Source organism: Bos mutus, chromosome 9, assembly GCF_027580195.1.
Source record: "Bos mutus isolate GX-2022 chromosome 9, NWIPB_WYAK_1.1, whole genome shotgun sequence".
NCBI lineage: Eukaryota > Metazoa > Chordata > Mammalia > Artiodactyla > Bovidae > Bos > Bos mutus.
Window position 1 is genome coordinate 64855934 of NC_091625.1, and position 11831 is coordinate 64867764.

Consider the following 11831-nt stretch of genomic DNA (forward strand, 5'->3'; position numbering starts at 1 on the left):
AAACAGCAAACTTAAAACTTGGCAATGATACTAACCAGACTAAGACGTATAACTTAATTTATCAGGAAAATGCTCTACACAGTTTCCTACTTGAGTGTTGATAACCAGCAGTAACCAGCACACAGAGTCTTGCAATTTGTTATTCTTGGGCACAGTGTGAGAACCTAAGATGCAAAAGCCAGTTGAAGTCTCAGTAATAGTTCTGAGGTATTTGTAATCATGAAGGATTAGCTTTTGTGTTCCTGCTTGCTCTTATTTATCACGTCTATTAGGTGACTTTGGTCCTGTAAAAATTCATAATCCATAATAATTATTTCCCTAAAAAAGATAGAGAGGCTTGTAATTTTTTCACTTTCCATCGGACATATAAGAGGTATTTATTCATATGCAGAGAATAAATTTCCAGTGTTTTGGACTTTCCTGGTTCATTTTATTTAGTATCAAGTAGACCAATAAATATTTTAAATTCTAGTTTTCACCAGAAAAGGAATATATGCTATGACTGAAATGGCAAAAAGAAAATAAATCCACCTCAAATACTTTAATTCCAATGAAAATGTCTTAACTTTTTAAATCAAGAGGAATAATATTTTCTGCTTTCCCTTAGGTTTTTATAGTGTGTTTTTTTTCATTCAGGTTTCTTTTTCCATCTTGCTTTGAGATTCCTGACCCATGATCTAGAAGTAAAAAGAAAAGGCATTTACACTACTTATTTATGTCTCGAAAATTCCTGCAAATCGAAACCTCTCCCCTCCCTGAACCTTGTCCCTTTGTCTGAGTCTTTTTCAAAACAGATAGATTCTAGGCCTTCATGGTGTTAAATAGCGCTGTAAGGAATTTCAGGGGGTTATCTCCAGCAATCTGTCTTTTAGGGGTTGCAGTGCAAAGGCCAACACCCATTACTATAAAGTCCTTCTTGGAAGACTAAGGAGGAAGATACCAATTATGATAAAGGAGCTGTAAAACTTTTAACCTCAACATCATTTTTAGCCTTGAAACTGAAAAAAAAAAAAAAAGAAAAAGATTATTTTTAAAAAATTCCCCCAAATAATGTGCACATGGTTTCAAAACAAGTAGTAACTTTGATAGCACAAAATGAGATTAATAGGAAAAATTAAGAATGCAAGATGAGCATCACCATATATTTGTTGAGAATAAAATTATGTGTCTGGACATTGACTCATTACGTTTCATATATTTGTCAAGCGAAAGCAGTGGAGTTTCCTTTCAGTGCTAAACAGAATGGCATTGTCCTATCCTTAGTTTGATGGGGAAAGAATGTAGTTCCTGATTTGCTTCTTTACCTTAAAACAGCATGGATGTTATATATTTAGGGGGATTACTATTTGAACAGTATTTTCACACAATGTGACTCTGTTTATACATACTGATAAATTTCTTCATGGATGCTCTAACAGTTCATCAAGTGAGTATTGATCTTTAAATTTAAAATTAGTGTGAAGGTACATGACATATTTCCAGTAAGTAGATCTATGTAACATGTTTGTGTATGGTATTAATAGATAAAGATTTTGGAAAAGTCCTTATTATGAACATATCCCAGCCTCAGAGTCTGGCATAATTTCAGGAGAACAAGAGAGTTTTCCAACTTGAGAAAACATGGAAAGTAATGATCTATTCCTATATATATATTAATAAGATGAGAATTTTCCTTTCTGCTCTTTGTGATTTGAGATGACACCACAATATGAGGAGAATTTTTAATCTTTTCCTTTTGATCAGCAATATTGTACAAGTGCTATTTCCTTTAGGTTTTACTGTAAATATTAATCATCATGTCACTTCAAAGACTAGCCTTTTATCGTTATATTAAATGACATACATGCATTGATAATTATAATTATATATCTGTATTTTATTAAAAAATGCTTAAGAAATTATATATTAAAGTGTGTTACTAAACCCTTTTATGGCTTTGAAGAGGAATCATTTAAAGTGTCTATAAATGTTGTTCCAAGAATAGGCATACACATGCAGACTCCAAACACAAATTTTGTAGCTTACAATTACAAGGCATGAGGACATGGGCCTGGTATTCATTTTTCATGTGTTAAATATAATTTCTTGGTGCCTTGACCATGTCATTGAAGGTGAAGCCCTGACAAATGGTGAACACATGAAAATTCAAATGTGAGAAGAAGAGGAAGGCAGACTGGGATGTTTTGTTTTGGGTCCAAGGGGGAAGGGCAAGGATGTAAGAATAAGCTACTTGTACCACTGACCAGTGATGACAGATCACTTTTAGACCCCTTGCCCAGAAAACATTCCAAGGGACATTGTGATGAGGTGAGGTTGTTGCTATCACAACCAGTCACATTTTGAAAATTAACACTTGCTTCCACACAAGCTCCGTCCCAGAGGTCAACAGCTTTTCTCTAGCAGGGCACCCAGTTGCTGACCCCTAGTTTCTGGAATGTAGGGGGGTCAGGAGACTTTGGTGGCCTCCAGAGGAGGTTGGGGCATAGTACTGCGGATATGGCAGTGGCTCACACACTTTACCCTAGTGGAATTTTGAACAGAATGCACCCAACTTTTAACGTGTGAATTCCTCTTGAGACCTCACTCCCTAGACGTAAACCTATTAGCAACTCACAGCTTAGTATGAAATAGATAACACAGAAGTTTTGGAGATAACTGAAGGTTTGATTAAGAGAAGAGAGTAAATTTTGGAGTAGGGCAGTTCTGAGAAGATTTAGATGTGAAGGAGAAGGTGCAAGAAGAGTGATCACTAACCAAGTCTGGTGTAAAGCCATTAAAAATAATTTCATAAGTTTTATTCAGGAGTCATGGTAGAGTTGGTGGATGCTATGCTGATGCTCTCTTCTATTAGACAGGTTTGTAAAGAATCCTCTATTTCAAAGTGTAACTCTGCCAGGTGTCCTCATGGTGAGTTTATTGACTCATCTACATGGAGAGTTTCTTCCACTGGAAATTAAATCATTTTATTAAATCATTACCACATTGTGTTTTAATCTCATTAATCATCATTCCTTAAAATAGGTGCTCAGAGAAGTTGCAGGTGAAGTTGACTATATGAAGAGTAAAGTAGACATACATGATTACAGCCTTCTGGGAGCTCAAAGCTTAAAAACATTGTCGGGGGAAATGAACAAATATATATGCATATATATATGTGTGTGTGTATGTATATATATATATATTTCAAGTATAGAAACATCCAACAGAGGTTGATAAACCTTAATATCCATCTACATGCTGATAGATTTTCAAATCATGAATTTTCTTTTTTTTGGAAGTTTAAAGCAGATCATCACTTCCTTGAGAATGAGGGAACCTGATTTCAAACCATGGATTTCCCAATCATGGTTTTAGACAAAATGTAACCGCTTTAGATCTCAGTTTTTTATGTCTTAAAGGAGTGTCTGTGATGAGAAGTTTAACTAGCCCTTTCAGTTTCAAATTCATAGACAACCTTGGTGTATAAATAATATTCAGCTTAATAAAAGAAAAATACTTTTATAAAAATGAATTTTCAGAGATATGTACATGTCTTTGGATATACATATATATTTCAAAAGATATCTTTTTATAAAAATATTTAGGTATATATCTTTATAAAGAACATTACACTACCAGAATTTTTAAAAATTTATTGGATTACTTATAACTTTTAAAAATGGAATTGTGCTTTATTTAGTTATAATATATAAGACATACTTTTATACATTATTATTTGAAGGAAGCTGCACATAATAATGGAGAAGGTGATGGCACCCCACTCCAGTACTCTTGCCTGGAAAATCCCATGGATGGAGGAGCCTCGTAGGCTGCAGTCCATGGGGTCGCTAAGGGTAGGACACGACTGAGCAACTTCACTTTCACTTTTCACTTTCCTGCATTGGAGAAGGTAATGGCAACCCACTCCAGTGTTCTTGCCTGGAGAGTTCCAGGGACAGGGGAGCCTGGTGGGCTACCATTTATGAGGTTGCACAGAGTCAGACACAACTGAAGCAACTTAGCAGCAGCACTTAATAATGCATTTGCTATTTTATACTGAACAGAAAAAGAAGTTAATAAAATTTCCTTTTCATGATGCTCTTAATTGCATGGTATAAAATTGTTTCAGTTTGGAAATAAGTTAAATAATTATCAGTTCAGTTCAGTTCAGTTGCTCAGTCATGTCCGACTCTTTGTGACCCCATGGACTGCAGCATGCCAGGCCTCCCTGTCCATCACCAACTCCCGGAGTTTACTCAAACTCATGTCCATTGAGTCGGTGATGCCATCCAACCATCTCATCCTCTGTCGTCCCCTTCTCCTCCTGCCCTCAATCTTTCCCAGCATCGGTCTTTTCAAATGAGTCAGTTATTTGCATCAAGTGATCAAAGTATTGGAGCTTCAGCTTCAGCATCAGTCCTTCCAATGAATATTCAGGACTGATTTCCTTTAGGATGGACTGGTTGGATCTGCTTGCAGTTCATGGGATTCTCAAGAGTCTTCTCCAACGCCACAGTTCAAAAGCATCAGTTCTTCGGCACTCACCTTTCTTCATAGTCCAACTCTCACATCCACACATGACTACTGGAAAAACCATAGCTTTGACTAGATGGACCTTTGTTGGCAAAGTAATGTCTCTGCTATTTAATATGCTGTCTAGGTTGGTCATAACTTTTCTTCTAAGGAGCAAGTGTCTTTTAATTTCATGGCTGCATTCACCATCTGCAGTGATTTTGGAGCCCCCCAAAATAAGGTCTGTCACTGTTTCCCCATCTATTTGCATCTAGTAAAACATTTAGAGATGATTCCAATTTGAATTCCAAGTCATTCAAAGTTCATTTAAATTTAATGAAATTAAACTTTCATTTAAATGAAAATGAAGATAAATTTTAAAAATTAAATTTTCATTGGCAAAAATCTTAATTTGTCATTTTGAAAGGTTTTATTCATGCTGAATTAGATACAAAACAGCTGATTACTCTGCAATTCACTGAGTTTATACAAGGTGGGATCAACATACCTACTCTTTGTTCATTAGAAAAATTACATTAACTTTAAAATTATGTTTTAAAATATTTTTAAAATTACAGTATTTTTTATTTTTTAATTTATTTTTAATTGAAGGATAATTGCTTTACAGGTTGTATTGGTTTCTATCAAACATCAACACGAATCAGTCATAGGTTTACCCATGTACTCTTGCACTTCAACATCCCTGCCACCCCCCTCCCCATCCCACCCCTCTAGATTATTAGTGAACTTTGGTTTGAGTTTCCTGAATCATACAGCAAATTTTCACTGGCTATCTATTTTACATGTGGTAATGTATGTTTTCATAATTTAAAAATTATATTAAGTCACTAGAATAACTTAATAATACAGCAAAGATATTTTTCTCAATAACAACTTTATTGAGATATAATTCACAAACCATACAATTCACCTGTTTAAAGTGAACAATTCAGGGAATTCTCTGGCAATCCAGTGGTTAGGAGTCTTGAGCTTCCACTACAGGGGGCACGAGTTTGATCCCTGGTTGGGGAACTAAGATCCCTGCAAGCTGCACTGATGCAGGCTAAATAAACTGAACAGTTCAGTAGTTTTGGGTATAACTGTGCCACCCTCACTACAATTTTAGAACACTCTCATCACCCTGCAAAAAACTCCATACCAATCAAATGTCACTCACTTTTCCCTCTACTCTTTTTTTACCCCAAACTCCTAGGCAACCACTAATCTACTTTCAGTCTATAGATTTGCCCACTTCTCATTGTCAGTGGAACAATAGGATATGTGGTCCTTTGTGACTGGCATCTTGCATTTAACATAATGCTTTCAAGGTTCATTCAAGTTGTGGCATGTATCAGTACACAATTCCTTTTTCTTGCTGAATAGTATTACATTGTAGGTGTACACTAAGTGAGTGAAGTTGCTCAGTCGTGTCTGACTCTTTGCTACTGTAGCCCACCATGCTCCTCCGTCCATGGAATTTTCCAGGCAAGAGTACTTGAGTGGGTTGCCATTTTCTTCTCCAGAAGGTATACACTACATTTTATTAATCCATTCATTGATGGACATTTGGATTATTTTCATTCTTTGCTGTTATGAATAATGCTGATAAAAACTGGTGTACATGTTTTTGTGTGAATATGTTTTCATTTCTGTTGAGTATATGCCTAAGAATGAATCCTGTCATAATATTTTGTGGATCCTGTTATAATATTTTGTGGAACTTCCAGACTGTCTCCCAAGTGGTTGCACCATTATACATTCTTATCAGCACCATGTGAGGGTTGATTTTTCCATATCCTCACTAACAGTTGTTATTATCAGTCTTTTTGTATATAGCCATCCTACTAGGTGTGAGTGATATCTCATTGTGGTTTGGATTTTCATTCCCTGATGACTGATGATATTGAGCGTGTTTTCCTGTGCTTTATTGGTCGTTTTTAGATCTTTAGAGAAATGTCTGTTCAGATCCTTCACCCATCTTTAATTGGGTTGTCTTTTAATTATTGAGGTATAAGATTTCTTTATATATTCTAGATATAAATCTCATCAGATATATTGTTTGCGAATATTTTCTTCCATTTGGTGAGCTGTGTTTTGAGTTTATTGAGTTGATGTCCTCTGCTTCACAAAAGTTTTTAATTTTGAAGAGATTTAATTTACTTATTTTTTTCTTTCATTGCTTGTACCTTTGGTATGAGGCCTAAGACACTGGATGAATTTTAAAAAATCTGCCTTTTCACATTCTTAGTAAAAGTAGTAGTAACAGAAGTGCATTTTAAAGTTCTTTTTGAGTGTATATATCTGCTAAATTATATATATAATTTATATATCTGATAAATTATCCCTCCTCCCAACTCACCTGAAATATTGTCATTGGATAAATAATTACATGGGTTTCCCAGGTTGTTCAGTGGTAAAGAAAATGCCTGCCTGTGCAGGAGATGCAGGAGACACAAGTTTGATCCCTGGGTTGGGAAGATCCCCTGGAAGAGGAAATGGCAAACCACTCCAATATTCTTGCCTGGAAAATTCCATGAACAGAGGAGCTTGGCAGGCTATAATCCATGTGGTCACAAAGAATCGGACACGACTCAGTGACAGCGCACATGAAAATAATTATACACCCTTCAGTGTCTTAAAAAAAAAAAAAGGAAAGTGAAAGGATCCCAAAACATCATGACACTTTTATTACCCTAGAAAAAGGTTGGCACTTTCAATATTTATTCAATCAGTAAGTATTTACTGAGCATCTACATTGGCATTATTTTAGACATTTGGGGTACTGCAGTTAAAAAATGTTGGGTGTCTTCAATGCCCTGTAAAAGTTGAAATGCTGGTTTCCTAGGGAAAAGCCTTCATACTGCAACATATCACAGTTGGCAGGAAAAAAGTGTTGCCTCTTGGCTTCTCTGTGTGTTGGTGCCCTCGCCCTTATTATGATATTACATATCCCAGATGGTCACTGCAGAATGCCTGCTCCTGTGCCAAGGTACAACAGGGATGCATTATCGCCTTAATTCTGAGTTTGTTTTGTGGTTTTCTTTGGAAACCCTAACATCATTTAAATGCAATTTCTTCAATTTGGCTCTGTTTACAGAACTGTAATAAGATATTTCTCTATTAATAACTGGAAGGGCAAAACTTACTAGTTTCGGGTTTTGGAAAACTCCTGCACATTTTTCTTAAAGGTGTTTGGTGAAATGGCTTTGCAGAAATTTGCAGATTTCTTCTTATTAATTTGCCTAATTGAATTTCAAGGGAAAATGACTTGAACTGTTTTTTTTTTTTCCCCAACAAAATAGAAGCTCTCACTCAGCAATGATAAAGACAATTTCAAAAGTCATTTCTATAAAGGAGTGTCACAAAGTTCTAGTAGTCCTTTGCCTTAGGGACTAAGGAATGAATGAATATCATGGTGGGTGCCTTGAAGCTTCCGCTTACTTTATTTTTCTGAATTTGATGAACTTGGTGTGTAGAGAAGAGAGGAAATAGAAATTGTATATGTTTAAATGTCTGCTGTCCTCTCAATTTTACCTTGGGAGGGCATGGTGGGGAGATAGAAATATAAAAAGTAGAGCTAGAAGATCCTGAAGGGTCAAGTAGGAGAGTAATATGTGGAATAGCAAGGGACCTTCGGAATAACCATGTTGACCTGTCTACAAGCTTCAAACAAGATATTCAAAAAATTCAGGGATAGCCTCCATCGATGACATTAAACACTTTCAAGCTTCCTTGTCTTTCTTCATGTTTTTCCCTCAGCCCCGAATGTCCTTAAAGCCTACATTCTCATTTTTCAAGGAATTGCTTTCTCTTTCCTCAGTGAATCCTTTCTAATTCCCATTCTTTCTGTCTTCCTTTCCCCAGGAGAAATAACCCCCACCTCAGAATGTCACCGCAGTACGCTATGTGTACTTGTCTTAAAAGAAAGTACCTCAATATATGCTTTCTTATAGGTTGACCAGCCCAGCCACAATGGGAGGTCCACAAGAGAGGGTGCTGTGTCTCATTTATTTTTGTACAGCGTGTGGTGAAATTTGTTTTAAAAAGTGATTAATGAAGAAATGGATACATGAATAAGTATATGAATAAATTAATGAAAATTTAAATTAATTTTATAGACTTGCAAAGGAATCTAAAACTTTGTAGGTTTGGAGGTTTTGTTTGGTGAGCTGCCAATTTGCTGTTATTAGCAGAGACACAGAGATCAGTAGCTTCTCATAGAAGGACAGGAAAAGAAAGACTTTCTTTCTTCTTCCCTTCCACCTTCCTTCCCTTCCTTTCTTCCTTCCTCCCTTTCTTCTTTCCTTCCTTCCTAACATAGATAACACATGAGGTTACTAACATAGTCACTTCTAGGTTATTATTATACATTTGTGCCAGTGAGTTGATATTGCAATATCATTTCATCTAGAAAAAGTGCTTGTTTTGCAACATGAAAAAATAAAATCACAGAAGAGGACCTAGAGATCTTTCTAGCTCTCATGGTTTAAGAGTGCTCTGTCAGGAAAAAAATATGTTCTCCATTGGTGGAGACCCAAGACTCCTTGGAGAAAATCTGTTTTGCTATGAGGAAACTCATAACAGTGGCTGTTGACCTAGCATCTGGTGCTGTCTTCAGGATGAGCAGCTTAGATGAGTGAGGCCCTGCATATTGGGGCATAGAGGGAGCCTCTTCTTGCTACCTGCCTGTTCCCTTTTCTCTGATATGTGGGAGAATATTTGGCTTGGCTTTTCTTCAGATTCTAGTGATAAGATCCACCTAAGAGATTGGGGGTGAAATGGACATACAACAAGAGAAGTGAGCATCCTCTGCCTTCACAAAGTAAATTTAACCGTAGCTGTACTTTGGCGGGGGTACCAGATATCTGCTCAGATTGATAAGACTGTATTTCATTTCTGTTTTTTCTGTTTTCTGTATGTGTGTGTGATGTACCTGTCAGAGCCCCAAAGAGAAGGCTGTGAAGGACACCCTGAGCTCCTAATACACGTGTTTGCTTATTTACATGCACTTCAGTCACTTATTCATCCCTGTATTTAGTGTTGAACACTTGCCGCATGCCAGTTGCTGTTGCTGGAGTCGAGATGAACAAGGAAATGTTCTTTGAGGGGTGCTCAGAGTCCCAACAGAGAGGAAGTTGCAAAAACACAGTCCCGACACAGTGTAGTAAATGTTACAATAGAGGCAGTACCAAGAGCTGTGGGAACATTGGAGGATGTGACTGAGGTTAGAAGGGGACAAGGAAGAGGTCAAGTAAAGCTGTGAAGATGAGATGCTATTTGATAAAGTTCAAGGAAGGCTTGCGGGAGTAGGGAATGAATATTCTGGGGCAGAATTCTCCAGTAGTCCAATAGAGCTTTGTGCAAGAGTGATAATATTCTCTATCTGCACCAACCATTACCATAGCCACACACGGCTAATGAGCACTGCAAAATAAGGCTAGCGTGATTTAGGAGCTGGCTTTTTTATTTCATTGAATATTAATTATTTCAAATTTAAGTAAAAAATAAAACCACCTGGCTAGAGGCTACCACGCTGGACACTGAAGCTCCAGAAAGCTCTGTGAAGCAGAAAGAGAAGTGTGGAATGGACAACAGTGAGAATAAAACTTCCTCAATACACGGTTCAGCCACTATGTGGATGATGCTTCGGAGGGTTATTACCAGCAGGTGGTGACTCTACTGTCACTGAAAACGGACTAAGCTACAAGACTCTGCCTGGCAACCCATCCATGACATGAATGGGTCCATGTGCGTTACTGAGCACCTGTGCAGCTCTCCTCTGTCCTCCACACGGCTGGGCTGGTCACACAGTCATCCAGCAATGAGTCACGCCTCAGGTCATTTCTCTTCTGTCAGGGAGAAACCAAGGAAGTTCTTTCAGGGGTCTTTACACATTATAATTCCTTTTGACAAGGCTTGTTTTGGGGGGAAATGGTTATTAATTCTGAAGCGAAAAGGACTTTTTCTGGTGTTAGTGGGTTCCTTCCTGGCTGAGGTGACTTAAAATACCTCAGGCCCCTTCTCCTTGCTCTGCTCCTACCCTCTCCCTGCAGTACCCACTGACGAATAACAGGATGAAAGGTTGTCATTGTATTGCTTTGTCAAACCATGGTAAAGTCCAGGTAACTACTAGAGAATATGCCTCCTTCTCTTGCCTTAGCTCCATTAAATGAATTAAGAAGACTATTCATTCTAGGGGAAGATGGGAGAAAATTAATGCAGACGGTTCCTCAAGTGAGCTATTTAAAAAATGACTAGTGTTTGCACAGCATTTTATAGAACATACTGCATAGTCACATACATTATCCCATTTAGTCCTTACAACACTCGTGTGAGATGCTTTAATCCTCACTTTATAGGTGAGGAAATTGAGTTTCATGAAAACTAAGGACTTTCCCACAAACAGTGGGCCATTGGGTGACAAACTGGGGTAAAGCCTCTTTCCTGATGCCTACATAGTGTCTGACAGTGCTGAAGGAAGGTGATTGGGGCAGTCATAATGGTTGAGGGGAAATCCTAACTGGTAGAGAAGGGAAGAGAGAAAAGGGAAGGAAAGTGCTCCTTGCTGATTCTGTGTGACTAAAACATGAAGCTCTTTCCAGGAAAAGCAATTGGTTGGCAGTAATAATTCCCAGAATTATCAGTACAGCTTCCCTTCCTCTTGTTACCTGCTTTCTTGGGAACAGCCCCTAACTTGTGTGGGTAGCTGAGGCATTCAGAGCTAGCTCCAAGCCAGTGGGAAAATCTTAGTTATATTAAAAGTTGTTAAAAGATAAACTGAGGCATGTTAAATGTTTTCAGAGTTTATTTGAGCAAAAAATTGGTTCTAACATGGCAGTGCTAAATTTTAAGTGGTTAGAAGAGCTCCACAGACAGGAGCTTAGGGTTAGTCTATTATAAAGTCCAAAGTAAAGGGAGGGAATTACTGCTTGACTATAGCTTACAGTCCAGCCTAGTTGGCTGTTTGTGTTGGGCTGTCCTTAGGATTTTGATTTTGGAAACTTGAAGCATCTGCAGGCTGAAATTAGGGGTTGCTTACATAGGTGGCCTCAGAGCCACCTCAGTCTAATGGCCTCGAAAGTTAACTTAACAGGGTTTACTATTAGGGATTGAGAAGAGGAAAAATGAAATGGTCAGCTTTCCCTCTTATGATCCCCCTGGAAATATGTGATGTTGTAGTTGTTCAGTTGCTTAGTCAAATCTGACTCTTTTGCGACCCCATGGACTGTAGCCCACCAGGTTCCTCTGTCCATGGGATTCTCCAGTCAAGAATACTGGAGTGGCTTGCCATTTCCTTCTCCAGGGGATCTTCCCAACCCCAGGATCGAACTCCCATCTCC